Source organism: Drosophila nasuta, chromosome 3, assembly GCF_023558535.2.
Source record: "Drosophila nasuta strain 15112-1781.00 chromosome 3, ASM2355853v1, whole genome shotgun sequence".
Classification (NCBI taxonomy): Eukaryota; Metazoa; Arthropoda; class Insecta; order Diptera; family Drosophilidae; genus Drosophila; species Drosophila nasuta.
In genome coordinates this window covers 30426468-30443739 of record NC_083457.1, presented here as the reverse complement: position 1 = coordinate 30443739, position 17272 = coordinate 30426468, and the positions used below count along the sequence as shown (strand labels likewise).

At 39.4% G+C, this 17272-nt stretch overlaps 1 protein-coding gene across 16 annotated transcripts in view; it reads right to left on the bottom strand.

Annotated features, from left to right (window-relative positions):
- LOC132789574 (pneumococcal serine-rich repeat protein) overlaps window positions 1–17272 on the bottom strand; it is a 90543-nt gene that overhangs the window by 36563 nt on the left and 36708 nt on the right. For 5 of the 16 annotated variants that reach the window (XR_009632709.1, XR_009632716.1, XR_009632711.1 and 2 more), the window contains exons 1-2: window positions 15452–15684; window positions 14211–15047 (exon numbers count right to left, since the gene is read on the bottom strand). The exons of 7 other annotated variants lie outside the window; for them this stretch is intronic. The gene's annotated coding sequence lies outside the window, so the exon portion shown is untranslated. Of the gene's footprint in view, window positions 1–14210; window positions 15048–15451; window positions 15685–17272 lie in introns of those variants that run through there. 4 more of the 16 variants (XR_009632712.1, XR_009632710.1, XR_009632714.1 and 1 more) reach the window with 4 other exon arrangements.

Here is a 17272-nt window from a genome sequence, read left to right as displayed (position 1 = left end):
TGTTTTAATTTTACTTTCAAAACTTTAAGCATATACAAATAATACTTTTCCGTTCATAAAAGGACGAACCAAAAAACGATGTACGACATCGACTGACAAGTGTTATCGAACGAAATAGAACGACGAACAACTTTAGAAAGAAAGTTGAACGATCGAAATGAACGACCTAGTTCACAGCTCAAAAATGAACGAACGAACTTATTAAGTAAATAAAATGTAGTTGACACAACACTATTGTCTACTCATACGAAAACTCAAGCTACATCAATTGAGCTTCACCATTAAATTAATTTTATCGATGTTGTAATTATTCACCATCGAATTCAGTAAGCTGAATTAATTAGTCACATGTTTGGCTAAAGGAAATCAATAAGAACACGCAGTAATGTTGACTGGCTGTGCTGTCCTGGCCAATTATGGCACACACAACATGCATTATTAATACTCGTGTGTGGCCAGATGTCGATTAGACCAATTAGCAGGTATACTTAACTACATATATGTTTATGTTTATGTGCATATGTGTGTGTGTGTGAATTGACAGCTGTGGCTGTTTCAATTAATTAAAGTAAATGCAAATTTACTGGTGTGCGTTGGCGATCAACTGCTAATTAAAATCAGTTTTTTGGTCAAACATTGCAGGCTCTGCTGTAAAAAGCTAATAAACGACATTTTCAATTATTATGCAATAGTTGTCACACACTCACGCACACATTCGCAGCACTCGGTCACTTTTACATACATATGCTATTGTCAATTGACACAGTTATTAAAAAAGGCATTTAGAAAATGGTATTCAAGGCATGCGGGCGGCAAACTTCGATATCGACATACTTAGGCACACTCTTTGACAGCAGAGTGAGAGGGTGAGAGAGAGAGAGAGAGAGGGAGGGGGACAGCGGATGACAGCCGTGTAAAAGTGGCAGCGTGTTGGCAGTGGCAGTGGGTGCTTCATGCCCCATGTCGCATACATGCCAGCAGCCAGCAGTCAGCAGCACTCGAACGGAAAAGGAAACATTCGCAGAGATTTCCTTGAACACAACATGCGATGGAATGAAGAAGCAGAAGTAGAAGAAGAAGAAGGAGGTGGCAAAAGACGACAGCGGCAAACGTTAAGGAATACAATTAGGCAGATGAGAGGGCGGTTGAGCGATGAGCAGATAAAAGTGTTGCCAGGCCAAGTCAAGTCACAGCAAAGGCAACAGCAACAGCAATAGCAAAAGCCAAAGACATTTCTGACACTTCATATAGTTGAATAAGGGTACAAGGCACACACATTGGCATGAAGTGACTTAGCATTGCCTAAGCTGACTTGCAATTGCACCCCTCTTTCTTACTCATCCTTTCTCTCTCTCTCACTTGGTTTGCTACACGAAGTAGCTACTCGAAGCATGCTGATGTTGCTGATCCTTTGGCGATGGCATTGCCAAGTTTGCTCTTGCTCGTCGAGTATGATGGCTTAATGGCAAAATCTCAATACATCTTTTGCACTTTGCACCCACACGCACTAGAAGCCACTTTGATTGGCATTACCAGAAAAGTTGAATGCGGTCGAAAACTAACCGCAAGCGAGAAAGAGACTCTGAGACTGAGACTGAGATACAGACACAAACACAGACACAGATACAGAGACAGTGACAGAGTTGAAGATGGGATGCTGGCTGGCAATGTCGAAGATAGTAAAGACAAACTTGTAAAAGCATTCATCATTCATGGTCTGAATTGAAAGCAATTTTCTTTTGGCTTTATGTTTGTGCAGCACAATTTTAACTGCATATATTTCACAAATCTGCATACATATATTAGTTTTTGTTCTTCTATGTATGTATATTTGATTTGTGCAGATTATTCAGTGCCTTGTCCTTCTCGTTCATCGTTGTACATCATCCATCCACCGTTGTCTGGGCGCCATTGCGACGCTAAAGTCAACTGAACCGTTTTAATTGCTGCATAAATATTTGTTTAAAATTAGCTCATTGTGCGCGCCATTGACAGCTCTCTCGCTCTATTCGTGGCGCCTCTCCACGTGTCTGTGTTAGTCAGTGCACCACCAAGTGACTCGCTTTGTGGGTGTCGCTGTCACTCAGTCAATTATAATTTATTTATCTATAATTAGTAAGCAGTCGCTTGGGTTCTCGTCTCTCGTCTCTACTCTATATAAACTCATTGCCAGTAGCTGCAACTAAAAAGATTGTTTCTACCTTTCCTCTCTCTCTGTATCCTTCTCTGTCTGTCTCTCTTTCATGGCTGCAGTTTATGGCTTTAAAACTATCCCCTACTGTAGTCAATGTTACACCAGGCAGTCAGCTTTTGTGGCAATTTCGATTCGATTCGATTTTAGAGTTTACTTTTTTATGGCCACACTCGAGCACAATCTCATCGCCTGCGCCATCGCCATCGCCATCGCAATAGCAATAGCAATTGCAATGCTATTCAAACGCTCAGTTACTGCATTCAATGCAAGATTTCAATGCATCTTCAATGCTCACAGTTATCACAGCTCTCAGCCCCGCCATCTTCCCTCTTCACATTGATGGCGGCCCATTAAATCAGCAGCCGCACAGTTGGGAGCTGTGTACCTATAGCTGTATAGTACCTACATACATACATTCAGGTCCGGATTACTTAACTCTGGCAAAAATTAATTTGAACGTTGTTTGCATTTACACACACACACATACACACCCACAGATACTTACATCGATACATACATGTGTACTTATTTGGCTAACAATGTGTGTACATGAGAGCGAGAGGGAGAGAGAGCTAAAGAGAGATTGCTTAAACGCCATGCGACCAAACCCAAGCAGCCTTGTTAGCAACAACATCAACTATACATGCTTGTGGCTTACAGCCGCAACTAGTTTCCAAATTTCGCCATTTTTCTAGCTAGAAGTTTGCTTCCCCTTCCCCTGTTGTACGTAGTTTGCTATTTATAAGTTGGCAGTTTTATCATCGCACATTTTTTTGCATCACAAATTTTCGAGCGATATAAAGTTTTTAAATATGCGCAGTTTGAAAAAATGCATTTTACATATTAAATTTCAATATTAATAGACTTTTAAGCGACATACATAGTTGCACAGTATTGAATCGATGTAAGTAAAGGATTGATAGTCATGGTCGTTAAAAGATTTTTTGATTATTTATTGTATTAAATTGTCTACAATTACTTTGAACTTGGACAGCGTGAAATCACAAAAGTTTGCTTGCTTTTTGTATATAATAATAACTATTATTTATGAGGTTTTTGCTAGTGTAGTTTTCTCTAGAAATTCTATATATAGTACGTACATCGATTACATTGCTTAATTTTCATGTCCAAGTTAATCTGTGAAGTAGAAAATACCAAATTGGCTTCTACTCTTTCTTTTCTTCTCTTTAAACATGTACACTTGTAAATGTCCATTCTTATATCCTATTCCTATTGAATTTCGCCAGAGTGATAAACATTTTCTTAGCATAAATGTTTCTTTGTTATCATTTTTGTAGCTTACAAATATTGAAGCTGTATATTTATAGTTAACTATTGTGATAGCAAAGAAAACGGTTCTATCTTCAAGATTGTGGCAATCAATCAACAAAATGAATGAGCTATTGATCAATGATTTATATTTGGCTATTCCTACATTTCTGTGTATTTTTTTGTTACACCTTGAATGATATCTTTAATTCACTATAAGTCGACTGCTGCAAGTTTTGCAAAGAATTTGCAGCAATTGAGCTAAAGATTCTGTTAAATTTGGGTCAAGATTGGGGAGCTAAAAATACACGCTAAATAATTAGCCAATTTGCTATAGAGGTTAATTGTGGAATTTATTGTTGTAAATAAAGTTCGCCAGATGTTTTAGTTAAATGAATAAAGCTTGTTTGGAATGCACAGCACCTAATCATCGCTAATGGGGCCACGATTTAAGTTGGGATTCCGCTGCAGTTGCAGTTGTTGCAGTTGCAGCAGCAATGAGTTTATTCACTGTTTCATTTGTTGTAGTTGTCGCTTAGCAGCTGTTTGCATTGCTCTTGCTCAACGTGCGGATAAGTCGAAATTTACACAGGCGTCGATTGTGTAGAGTGCTTGGTAATGCTGAAATTTGCACTTTATACACACCCAGCAAGTTAAAGCGAGAGAAAGAGAGAGAGAGAGAGTGAACAGTGCATACATTTGGTATGCGGAAATGGGGAATGTTTCAGTGGAGAAGTTTAGCGCGTTGCAAGTATGCCGCTAACTCCCCGCTGGGGGGCAACTGGTGTGTTGGTGCGCCGCCATTCGCCAGACACGAGCAGCATAAGTAAACAAGTTTAGTTAGTATAATCAGCGGATGCCTGCAAAAAAAAAGCGAGTGTTGCATGCATATCCGCTTACATGACACGACCAAACACGCAAAAAGACGGCACAAAGATGTGTGAGCGTATGAGTATATATGTTTTTATTAGCCTGCTTTTGTTGCTTTGTTATTGTTGCTGGCTGCATTTAGCGTAGCAGGTGAAACTACTCCATAAATATATATATATAACATGGTATGTATGTATGGTATGTGTGTTCAACTTGATGCTCCGGCTCGCAGTGTCCATAAAACCGTATTACCTCTGATTTACGCTAACACACATGAACACAAGTCGAGTTTGCTGGCTCATCAGTGGAACAGACAAGGAAAGCAGGTAAACGGGAAGGTGTGTGGTCGCTTTGGCGCCTTTGTGCCACACTCATTGAATGTTTTCATATTAATTTTTTATTGAATGATGCTGTTGGACCTCTCACTTTGCTTCTCTCCTGCTGTAATACTTTTCGCTCGTTTACGCTGTCAGCTCCATGGCACAACTTTATTCAATTTCTATACAGCTCATGTGGCACACAGTACCTCTAACCGTGTGAATGTATCTGTGTGTGTGTGTGTGTGTAGGTGGTGTGTGGAGCAAACGACATGAGTTGCCGTGTAAAATGGCTAACAAATTGCATGTACTTACAACGGCCACAACAGCATCAACAACAGCAGCAGCAGCAACAAATGAGCAACATCAAGTGAAACATTTTGGTAGTTGTTTAAACCGTCGAGGCGAGACAACCACAGACAGGACAGACATACGAAAAGACAGACAGACAGACGGACAAAGCAGGCTGGCTGGATTACGCATATGTATGTGTGTATTTATAGCTGATGCGGCAAACAAGACGGCAACAAGCATATAAAAACCGACACGACAAAGGATAAAAAAAACAAATAAGAAAGCTTCAGTCGAATGTGCTCAACTTTGAGATACCCGCCATATACATTTTCAACCAAAGTAAAACCCTGTGAAAACGGTTTAATGTAAAAATTCTTCAAATTAATATATATAAAATATTAAAGCATATCAAAATAAATAAATAAAGTAAATTAATGTAGTACTGCATATAAATGTAGCAGATTTTGTTATAAAATACCAAATTATTATACTGAAAAAATACTAAATAATAACGCGAGTCGAATTTGGTATATCAATATACTACTACATTCAAAAATAATTCGTTTTAGCTAAAAAAAAATACAAAAATATACAAAATATATATTTGGTATATCAATATACTATTACATTAAAAATATACCACTTAGCATAACATATACCAACTTGCCAACGAAAGGAATTAATACCCGACAGTTTCTGCAGTTGATTGCTATACAAAATTATTTCATGAATAATTGCTAAGACGCACTTGGCTATATCGACTTGCTGGCGCTGATCGAGTTGCATCAAGTTGCATCTCCTGACACAAACTTAAAATACCCCTTTACTCTATTGGTAATGGGTACAAAAAACACAGCTAAGCGAAGGACAACAACAGTAAGAAGCGAACGCACGCCGCAGCGGAATAAACAAAGCCACAAAACGAGATGGACTTAAGCGTGGCATAGCCAGGATCAGGCTGTGCCACTGCAGTACACCTGAGACTTTGTGTTCTTGCTGCTGGCACCCAACTCGAGGGTTCTGTCAAAATTATCGAGCACACACCTGGGCACACACACTCGCTCGCAGCACACGCAACTCGGCTGCTGCTCCTTTGGCCTCCTCCTCCCCATCCTGCTTGGCTGTATAAATATTTTGCATAAAATATCAATTTTTATATGTAAACACCGGATATGAGCATTCTGCATAAGCACGTCCGTCAGGCAGGCAGTCAGGCAACGACTTTAAACTTAATGAAATTGAAAACGTTATGCTGACTGACTCCAACTACAAATGCCTCGACACGCCTCCGCCTCCGCCTCCCGCTCAGTAAATATAAAAGGCACACAAAACGCAAACTTTATAAATTGTTTAATAAGTTTCTTTTTTTTTGCTCAGTGTGTACGACATTCATCTTTCGTTGTTGTTTTTCTCTCCGTTTGCTTCGAACGAAAAAAATACCATTGCATAACTTAAGGCGCGCTGCTCTGTGATTAATGTGGTTGCTGCTGCGGTGGTCAAAGGCGGTTGCGGAGGCGGAGACGGTTGATGGGCCTTGCAGCGATTTGCCTGTCCATGAGCGACGGCTACAAATTTATATAAATCTGGCGTCATCGTTGTCGTTGGACTTATCTATGGCCTAAAAACAGGGCGTGGCCGACGCTCCATGTAAATTAGGGCTACAAAGTTACAAGGAAAACGCGTCGACAAAAAAAAAACAAAACAACAAAAAAGATAAACCGACGACAGGCACTGAAAATGGGGTCACACAACGCACAAGAAAATAATTGAAGGCATTTGAGATGACATTAAGCCGAAAAAAGGTTCAAGCGGAGACAACACCAAAACAGCATTCCCTCGATTTTATAAACATTAGTCTTGGCCAACAACAGCTGAGGCACATCCTTTATTTTTGTCTTGGAGTGGGTTCAAACGCTTAGATTTACTTGTTGATTTGACCCTGTCTGGCCACTCTCGATTGAATTACGCGCACATAAAGCGATACCCGTAATGAACTTTGGCAGCAGCTGGGGAAATTAATGTGCCCAGAACTCGGGGCGGCCATTCACTTTGAGTTCTTCTAACTGGTTTTTTGCGCAGGATACGCTTAATTGCCAACTAATAGGTTTTTCATGTTGCGGCAAATTGTCGCACAGCAACAATTTTTCGGTATTGAATGCTAAATTGAAATTCAAGTGAAATGGCAAAAAAGCCTGTAAAAGCATCGCTTGTTGCTGTAATGCATGCTGCAGCTGCAGCTGCCACACACACACGAGTCAGTGCAACTGCTGCCGCTGGCATTGGTTGTGGCAGCCACATGGCAATGACTGCCTATCTGTGTCACGGTTCTCGCCCGCAGGCGCATGTGGGTGAAAGAAATAAAACAAGTTCATGGTGGTTGGGACGGGGGTGGGAGAAGTGTTGCAGGGTTGCAGTTTATAAATGTTAATTAAAATAAAAGTGCTGCAAGTTGGTCAAATAACAACGCTGCGAGCTATGTTTTTGTATTTCAAGCATTTGTTTGTTTTATTTAATGCCCAGTCAGCCGCAAAAAAAGTCGACCATTGTGTTTGTTGTGTGAAATACGGAATTCCAATCAAAACATAACACCAAAACCCAACACACACAAATACACACACACACATCCTTCCGTAAGCATATCACGTTTCCCTGTTAACGCCAGCAATAAATATTTCAGGCGCAATTTCCTGGGCGTTCACACATCCACTTAGCCCGCTTAGCAAAACCCTTGCCGCACTTGCCATTCGCCACTCGCCACTTGCTACATGCCACATGCCACTTGGCCTTGCTTGGCCTGCTCATATGACTTAAAGCATTGCAGGCGATCCTCCAGCAGAGCACAAAAGCAAAAAAACGCTGTTGCAATTGGACTTGTGGGCGGCACCGTTCACATTGTCTATTATCGATGCCATTGCTGCAATTGCTGTTCAATGCCAAAGAGCTGCTGCTGATGCTGCTTCTGGTTGCTGGTTGCTGGCCATCATTAATCAGCTTGTGCTGTCCACGTTAAAGCTGCTCGTATGCATGGCCAGACGACATCGTCGCATACTTTGTCACTTCAAAGACAGGATAACGACAACGCCCAATCGCAAGCGCCTGCTGTTTTAACCTCGAAAGGAAAATTTCGTGGAATTTGGTTGCTGACTCAATGCAATGTTTGTAACTCATTTATCGTTGTGGCTTTTCAGAAATTTTGCATTTTGGTTGTTGCTTCATGCTGGTTTCATAATTTGCAATCATTTCTATTGACTCTCAAGTAGAGTTGTTGATATTCCAATGCTACAGTCGAGTGTAATCGATTTTGATATACTCGCTACCCGTTATCAATTAAAGTAAAACGAGGCGGAGATATCACTTAAATATACCAAATTAAAAATTAAAAGAACTGAACTGTAATGCATATTTGTTATATAGATGAAACAAGTGCTGTGAAAAAAAACTATTGTTCTATCTTCTACAGTGTTTAAGATCGTACTGACTGCAGAATATCGTTTTCATTATATGTTGTTATTAGGCACAAGTGATATTGATATTTAATGCTCAAAAGTTTCGGTATATTAATCAGTATTTTTCAATTGAAATTCTGACTTCTTGAAAAGCTTGTCGACCACAAATTAAAAACCAAAATTGCCAATTTTTTAAGTAGCAACTTTTTAATTTTAAACGTAGTGCAATTGTAAAAATTACTTAATGTAAATACATATTATAATATCAGAAATTAAAACGATATTTGTTAGTAAAAACTCCGAAACATTGCAACGTTTATATCGCGGAAATTTAAATTTAATTTTAATTCCCACTATCAAGTTCAACTTCTCCTTTTGCTGCTGTTCATCAAAAATTCCATTTGATAGTTAAAATCTAAATAAATGAGCATTCTTTGGTTTATAGTATGAACTTTGGTAATTATGTGACCTACACAGGCTCAAATTCCTTTTTTGATGCTTTCTCTCTGTATTTCTCTCTTAGTAGAAATTCGATTATTTTTCGTCATAAACATTTCAAATTGAAAAGTTCGAGAGCAAAATGCTCAAATTTACAACGCGTGTCAAGCGACAATGGAAGGCCAGCTCGAATGTCCTTCGAATGTGTGGCACTAAATTTAGTCTAAGCCTTTTTGTAAACTTTACAACAGTTTACAACATCTAATGCAATAGTATACAATTTCAGGTTTATCCTTTGACTTATTACCAAACATAATTTATGTGGCATCGATTTACTTGCAGGTTTCAGGAGGTTATCAGTGAATTTAATTAATGTGCATTCTAGTGATAAATTCGAAGCTTAACCGATAAATAATCTGCTTCTGGTTTACATTGTAATTAAAAGTGTGGAAAGTAGAGCAAACTGTGGCCAGTTATAAATAAAAATCCTCTCTCTCTCTCTCTCTCTCTCTCTCTCTCTCTCTCTCTAAATACTAAATGACAGCGAAATTGTTTTAGTGCTTTCGTTGTGGAGTCCATAAAAACGTATTTTTAGTGGCAATAAAGGAAATAATATTTGGCAGCTGTCTAATTACACGACACGTTCGGATTAGGTTAAGTGAAATTATGCACTAATTTGCTGGAATTGCATAGAAGGTGTTTTTTTTTTGTGGCTCATTTATCCTGCTTTTAGATAAATATAGAGACAAGTACACAGACTGTCTAGAGGCTGGGGAAATAAAGTAATAGTGGCAAAGGCTGAAGTAAAGGCGACTTGCCACAGCCGCTAGCGAGAAATTGAAATTCATGAGGTATTCCATAAAATAGGCAAACGTGCTCATGCATGTGCTCCTCTGGAGCAGCACACTGGAATTTGTGAGGTAAAAGTATGCAACAAGACAACTACCACAACAACAGCAGCAACAATAAAAAGACGAGAAAAAAGAACAGCAATAGCAACAGCAACAAGAAGGGAAAATAACAAGCTTAGCTATGCTGCAATGCCGTCTGGGCTTCAGCCATTAGCCTCCAGCTCTTGTGCTGTATGTTGGCTTATGTTGAAGATGAGCCAGAGCCTCATGCCTCATCCTAACTTGACTTTTCAGAGCCAGGTGAGGCGCCTTCCTTCGCTCCTCCACCTGCTTCTGCTCTTGCTCGTTTCATTCGGTTATGGCATGCGGCCGGAATGTGCTTCCCAGTTTGTGGAATTTTACGTGTTGCGGAATGTTGAGTAACCAACTGCCGAGATTTAGCCAACAGAGTAAGAGAAAAGAGTAACAGCTAGCAACCAACAACCAACAGGCAACAGCAACAGCGACTGTGTCAAACGAACTCTCTGACTCCAACAACTTGACTCTATGTGGCACTGTGTGGGATCTGGAATTTTATTATTAAATTGCGAAAATTTGCACATGCATTGTATTTCGTTTACCCCGCATTCATATTCTTCTCTCCCTTCCTTTGTTTTTTTTTTTTTGCTGGCTGGCCCAAGAACTGGGCGACAAGCCGTCATCAGCTAGCAGCACAATGGATTATATAACAAATTACAAACAGCTTTTGCTGGCATCATTTGTTTTTTTTTTTTCTTTCGCACTTGATTTACGACTATTTCCCCTTACAGCTTGGTACTGCTGCTGTCTTTTTCTCATTCGCATTCTCTTTCTACTGCAATTGTAGCTGCTGCTGCTGCGATTTCAACACAAAAGAAGCAACTAGGTACAAAAATAAATAGCTGCTGATTAATATTGGTGACCACGCCCCATTACACACCTGGAGCGCAAATATTGAACATTTACAGTCAGCATAAAAGCACCGCACACACACAAAACGCAAATGGTGCGTTGTTTTGCTCGTTTGCTGTTGGCCAAAAGATAAAAGTGTGCACAAGTTGAAAATAGTAGCATCCCAAAACAATTCTCTCTCCGCTCTCTGCTGTGCTGCTGTGTGTTTGAGTATTAAAATGATGAACAAAATGAAAAACCGCGCAGCAAGAGCAACAGGAAAAGCAGCACAGATTTTTTTTGCGGTTCGTTGAGCACATAATAATTCCATCAACGGCAGCAGCAACAGCAACAGCAACACGAGCAACAGCATTACGAACAACAACATCAACACTGACGACAACAACAACAAAAGGTGCTAGCAAAACGTTTAGTACTGCCGCAGAGATAACAGCGACGTTGGCAGCGACGCCGACGGCACTTTGCCATATCTACAGCTGCACTATGTATGTGTAAGTGCGGTGTGTGTGTATGTGGTGTGTTGTTGGTCAACGTTACAAGGATGAAGTGGTGGGACAGCATACTGTAAACTGGACGACAGGGCGTATGAGTAATGGCTGTGTGTGCAAGTGGAAAGTGGCTGGCGAAACGTGAGTGGATAGAGGGGCGGCTGGTGAAGAAAAAGCAACGTTGCCACGCCTCGTTGATTTTCGAGACCATTATGTTGCAATTTTTTTGCATATTCAGTGTGCAGTTCACATGTTGCCACTTGAAATTTAAATAAAATATTTAATTTTCATTCACGATTCACCTGCGTCTCATAAAAGTATGCTACGCTTTTTGCTCTTGTTGTTGGTCACATGTTTACAAGCTCATCATACACACACACACTCACGTATTGCACACTTTCACATATACACATGTATTTATTACCAAAGCTCAAAGAACCACGAACTTTGTGGGCGTAGAGGGGCGCGCCCAAAACTTTTCTAATTAAAATTGTATGGCCCGTAGAGTTAATAGGCGTGGCGACAAACGCGAGGGCCGACGAGGGCGGATGTTACTTTTTGACTGAGGCGCAAGCGAGCGAGTTTTAATAGAAATTACATTAATTAATTTTTTAAATAATTTCTATGCATAAATTAACACTCATCTCACAAAGCAAACAATAAAACGTGCCACAAGCGTGAGCGTGAGCCGCACTCACAAAGCGAACCGAGAAAACCGAGTGAACCGCTTTCGGCTTACAACAAACACTAGCTAGTGTATTAGTTAACCTGACAAATTAAATGCCTCTTTCAATTTGTGCTCCTCGCCTGGACACCTACATAGTTAGCAGCAAATTGGCTGCATCAAGTTCAATTGCAGCACAGCGTTTAATTGAAAGGAACGTCCTTTGTGATTGACTGCGAACTGGGGAAAACCCGAAGGGGAGAAGCGTAAATAGAAGCATGTTTGTGTGGCTACTAAATAAATTTAGCATAATTGCAGCCACTTGGCTGACAGCCAAATGACGTTGTTTTTGCCGCTACTCAAGCTCAATACACTTGCAGCTCTCTCATTTAATTGCCGACAGCTGCTGATTTATGCTGTCACATTCCAAGATTCTTCTGCATTCGTTTTTTACTTTCTTCTTTTTTCTTTGTTTGCCTTGCAAATGCAAATTTACTCAATGGGTTTCCTTGCTGACCCAATTGAATATTCGATGGCTGAACTTTAACTTTGTCTGCAGTTCTAAAAATCTTCCAATTGGCTGCCCAAAGTTTCTTTTCTAGATGCTGTATGCAAATGAGCACACATATGAACGCATTACTATGCCAAGCACAAACACACACATAAAATATGAAAGTCTGAGAATATGTAAAAAAAAAACAATATTTGATTTTACTGCACAAAAAACTCGAGAATTTCCATCGAATTAATTTATTTCATTTCACAATAAAAACAATTAATTGAAATTCAATTCATTTGGCAATTTAAGCATTGACAAAAAGTAATTCATAATATTATTTTTATGCTATTTTACACATATTTGTCTTGCCAACAACAAACTGTGCTCTGTTTGGGGGATTATTATTGAATTATTAAACATACATAAATGTTTTGCGTAAACAGTACCACTTATTTTTTTTCCGCTCGCTGTATTTTGCAATATCTAATTGCTTTTCCGGCCACGCCCAATCGCCCACCACCATTTAGGGCAAGTAATCAATGCATAATTAAATATCATTCCATTCGAAATTTGCCCGCTTTCCGCGCACAAATATTTGCAGTTCATTATTTAGCAGTTGAATATTAAAATTCCAAATGTGTGAAATGTGCAAAATGCGCTAAATTTTGCGATATTTGTCTATTGAATTGTATTTGCCTTGACTCCGTGGATGAAAAGCGAAGTCTGACAGCTTGCTAAATGAATGTGAAAAACAGAGTTGATTACGCTAAAGTTTGATGCCACAGGGAGAGAGAAGACAGCAACTCAAATATTCCATTTCTCATTTGTCACTTCAATTACAATTACAAATTTTTGCTGTTTCGTAATTAGCAAATTGAATTCCAAATATTTAAAGGGTATGACTTGTTCGAGCAGTCTCTAGTGCTTCCTTTTTTAAGTAGTATATATAAATGCTTGTAAATCAATTTGCCGCTTAGCTTATTACCATTGTTTGCCACGTGTAGGCGAAATGTAATTTGTGTATTTACCCAAAAACCACATAATCACAAAAGTACACATAGTCTATATATACATATATAGGTGATATTTGCCAATATTGTTTGCATGTAAATGCGTATGTATTTAATCGCTATGTACTATTGAGATATTTGTTATTTGCATAATTGCCACAAAGAGTACATTCATGTGTGCACGGATATTTGTATAATTGAAAGCAAATAAAATATGTGTGTATGTTTAGCCATTGTATTGTTATTTGGCTTTTGACTCAATTTGCAGAAACATTTGTGGCCCCCTGCCTTGAGCGATAATTGTAATTGGCCAAGATAAGAATGTAAAAAGGAACAAAAAGAAACATAAAGAACTGTCAACATGAATGTAGATATTGTCTTTATACTTTTTACTTACTTCTAGCTTGAAGATATGCACAGTTAGAAGAGATACGTATTAAATGTAAATTGAATTTGGGTCTGATAACGAATTAAGCACAAATTGCATTGTATACGAAATGAAAGTCATTGTTAAATTGTTTAGAAATTGTGTCTAAAATGGCATTGGCCCAAAACCAAAGAAAAAATTAACAGAAAAAAAGCTTTTCACTTGCAAAATCCGAGATGAAAATGAGAAAAAATTCGCAAATGAAAAGAAATTGTTGAAAAATGACTTTGAATAGGAATTCTCTTTACTGTAAGTGTACATATATGTGTATGTGTGTGTGCATATATCTAAATATGTGTGTGCGTGCGTGCGTCTATGTGTGTGTGTGTGCGAGTGTGACTGTTTGAATGACAATGAGAATGAAATGCTATTTATATTGTTCAATATTTAAGTGAAAAAAAAGTGACGCATGAGTTTCTTATTTTTGGTTTTTTTCAGTGTTTTTTGTGCAAAGTCTGGTATAGAATATTGTATATATTGTAAAGAATTTTTATTGTTGTTGTTGTACATTACAATTTTTGGTTCCATGCTCGATTTGGGCGCCTTCGTTGATTTCATTAGGATGCTGCGGTGTCCTCGCTCCAACGACTTTGCAATCGAGAGAGTGTGTATCGAGTATCGAGATATATAGAAGTAGAATTCAATGTATACTTTTTCGAATTGTTAGCTGTCGTTTTCAATTGTCTCCGCTTGCTGCTTTAATTACTTTCATTTCTTTTCAATTACAATTTTCGATTACAATTAAAATTACAATTGCGATTGCGCTTGCGATTGGGATTCGATGGCGATTGCGATTACGATTTTGATATGCTGCCCATTCAAGTTGGCTTCTTCTGATGCGAGCGAGCGAATTGTTTGTTTGTTTGTTTGTTTCTTAACTGTTTGTTTGTTTGCTTGTGTACTTTTAATTAAATTTTAGCCGCAGCTTGTTGTTTATTTAACGGCGATTTTCGGCACTTCATTTCACTATTTTGTTGTTGTTTCTTTTCCCTTTGTTGTGTGTGGTTCTGTTTTTCTGAATCAGTTTAGACGAAACCGTTTAATTGTTTTTCTCATTAATTGCATTTTATTTTTGCCCCGCTCTTTCCTCTCTCCTTTCTCTTTCTCTCTCTCTTTCTCTTACTAGCTGTACTCTGGATTTGCGTTGCGATTTACGATTTTATTTTCGATTTCGATTTTATTTTTGATATTTTTTGTAGTTTGATTTTTTAAATTGTAATTAAGTTACAAAAATTGTTAATTGTTATTTGGTGTTTTCTTTCAATTGGATTGATTTTTGATATTTATGTACTAATAAAATGCATGTAAGTCAGTCCGTCGTTTCACAAATTGTTTGCCGTTGAGCTGAAACTACAATGAAAACAACAAATAACTTTAAAAAACTCTCTTTTTCTCTCTCTCTTTTTTCTCTCCACTCAACTCTTTTCCCATTCAGACGCACACACAATTTGTACGGTGGAAATTAGAAACAAATTCGAATTTCAATTGTTGCAATTTGTTACAGAAAGTTGGTGGCAGATGCAAGCTAAAATGCTGGCGCCATTTGTATGGCTTATTGCACGTTTCCGGCAAAAATGTGGAGGCGACTTTTGGTCGCATTTTTCGGGGCTAGCAAAAGTGCAGTTCAGTCTTTCAGACTTGACTGGCCACGCCTCCACACTACAGCATAGGACAGCAATTTCTCTGTCCATTAAGCACGCTTCAACTCACACACACACACACACACAGAGTTAGACAGACACACACACACATACTGATAAACGCACTGCACTTGATGCTCGGCCATTTATTTTTTAGATTTTCGTTTTCTATTTTTCTTTTTTTTGTGATTTTTTTTTTGTTTTTTTGGTTTTTGTGCGACTAGTTGGGAAATGTTGCAATGGGCGCTTCGATTTCGTTGCGATACGTGGCGAATGCTCCAAGTCCAAGGCGTGCACAGCGCTCGGCGCTCAGAGGAAAAGACAACTTGATCACAGCATGGAAAATGTTCAACTGACCGAACGAAGCGCCAGCCATCCACGCTTAGCCCAACCGTTAGCTGTAGCCATCGACACAAAAACACAGCAGCCAAGGCAGAGGCCCGTTGGCTTTATCAGTTCGTGGCGCTCGTGTCGCTCGAGTCGAGTCAACTTCGTCACGAATTACGTTCGTCGTCGTTATTCGCAGTCGTGTCCTCGCCGAGCTGTGTGCCTCGCCTTGGCTCGTTCGTGCGCTTGTAATTCTCACTCACGATGTGGAAGCAACATGTTGGACTCACAGCATCCATCCTTGGGAGTTGGCCTGCTCAAGGCTGCGTCACTCAAAGGCTAGTATGAGCGTCACGTGTTGCTTGAAATGAGTGAAAGCTCTGCGCTTCACATTGCGCTCAAACTCAACTGTGGCGTGGCACTTGCATTTTGTTTTGGTTGCGATACGGCTCAACGTGGCGAATGCTAATGTGACGAGGCGCGCGCACAGGGCGTATACGCAATAGTAACAGCGATGGCAGCGGCCGTTGGCTCGTCCTCGTCCTCGTCCTCATCCACGTCCTCATGTTTGTGACGCGCTCGCAGAACGGAAATTATGTATGTTGATGATTCCCCAGCATACTGTGGATATGGATATGGATATGGGAGATGGATATATGGATGCAGTCATCGCTTTTGCCATCTTTACATATGAAATTTTCTTTCAGCTTTTCTTCAGAAACTCATCATCAGCATTTGGTAATTGAAGACAGCGTTTGCCTCACCTTGTTTGTCTGTCTGGCTGCCCCTGTTTCATTTGAGTTTGTCTGCCTCTTGTACTTACATATGTATATGTATATATATTGCAAGAACATTCCAAAGAGACTACAGATAACAGATAGTATAACTTTTCGGATATTCTCGCAGGTGCATTCACACATGAGCGACCCGCGCTGCCTAGTTCGGAAATTAGAGTAATGCACAACAGTGTGCGGGGATAAGGCACAAGTAAGCCAAGGCACAAGGGCAGGGAAATCAAGAGGGGGAAGGGGAAAGAGAGGTAGACAAACAGAGCAGCAGGAGCAGTCTTGAGCCGTCGTAATGCAATTATAAAATGCTGGCAGGCAAAACTCTTTGGTAATAAGCACTCACAATTTGCAAAATGAAGTAAGTCACACAAGAAGTTAGTGTTTCTAGTTTTTTGCTGCCCCCCCACCACCCTTTTTCCAGCTTCAGCTGCAACTGTGCTCAGTCAAGTTGGCAGAACAATGGACCTACGGCAATGCACTATGACTATTTATGAATTTGATGCTCATAATTCGTTCACTTTGTGCACTTTATTAATAAAGTTTCCCAGTTTTCCACTTTTCCTCGCAGTCCGAGTTGTCAGAATTGTCTGCCACACGACGCTACCGAGTATCCAGCTTTTTATGTTTTGCTACTACACCGAGCAACAGCAACAACAACAACTACATTTGTATATATCTTTATATGTATATAGGCCTTTGTTTCAGTGTGTGTGTGTATGTGTGTGTGTTGCATATGCCGATTGGTCTTTAAAAGCGTAGCTAAACTTTTGTACACTTTTAAGCTGCGGTTCATGAAATAAAACTTTACATTTCGGATGAA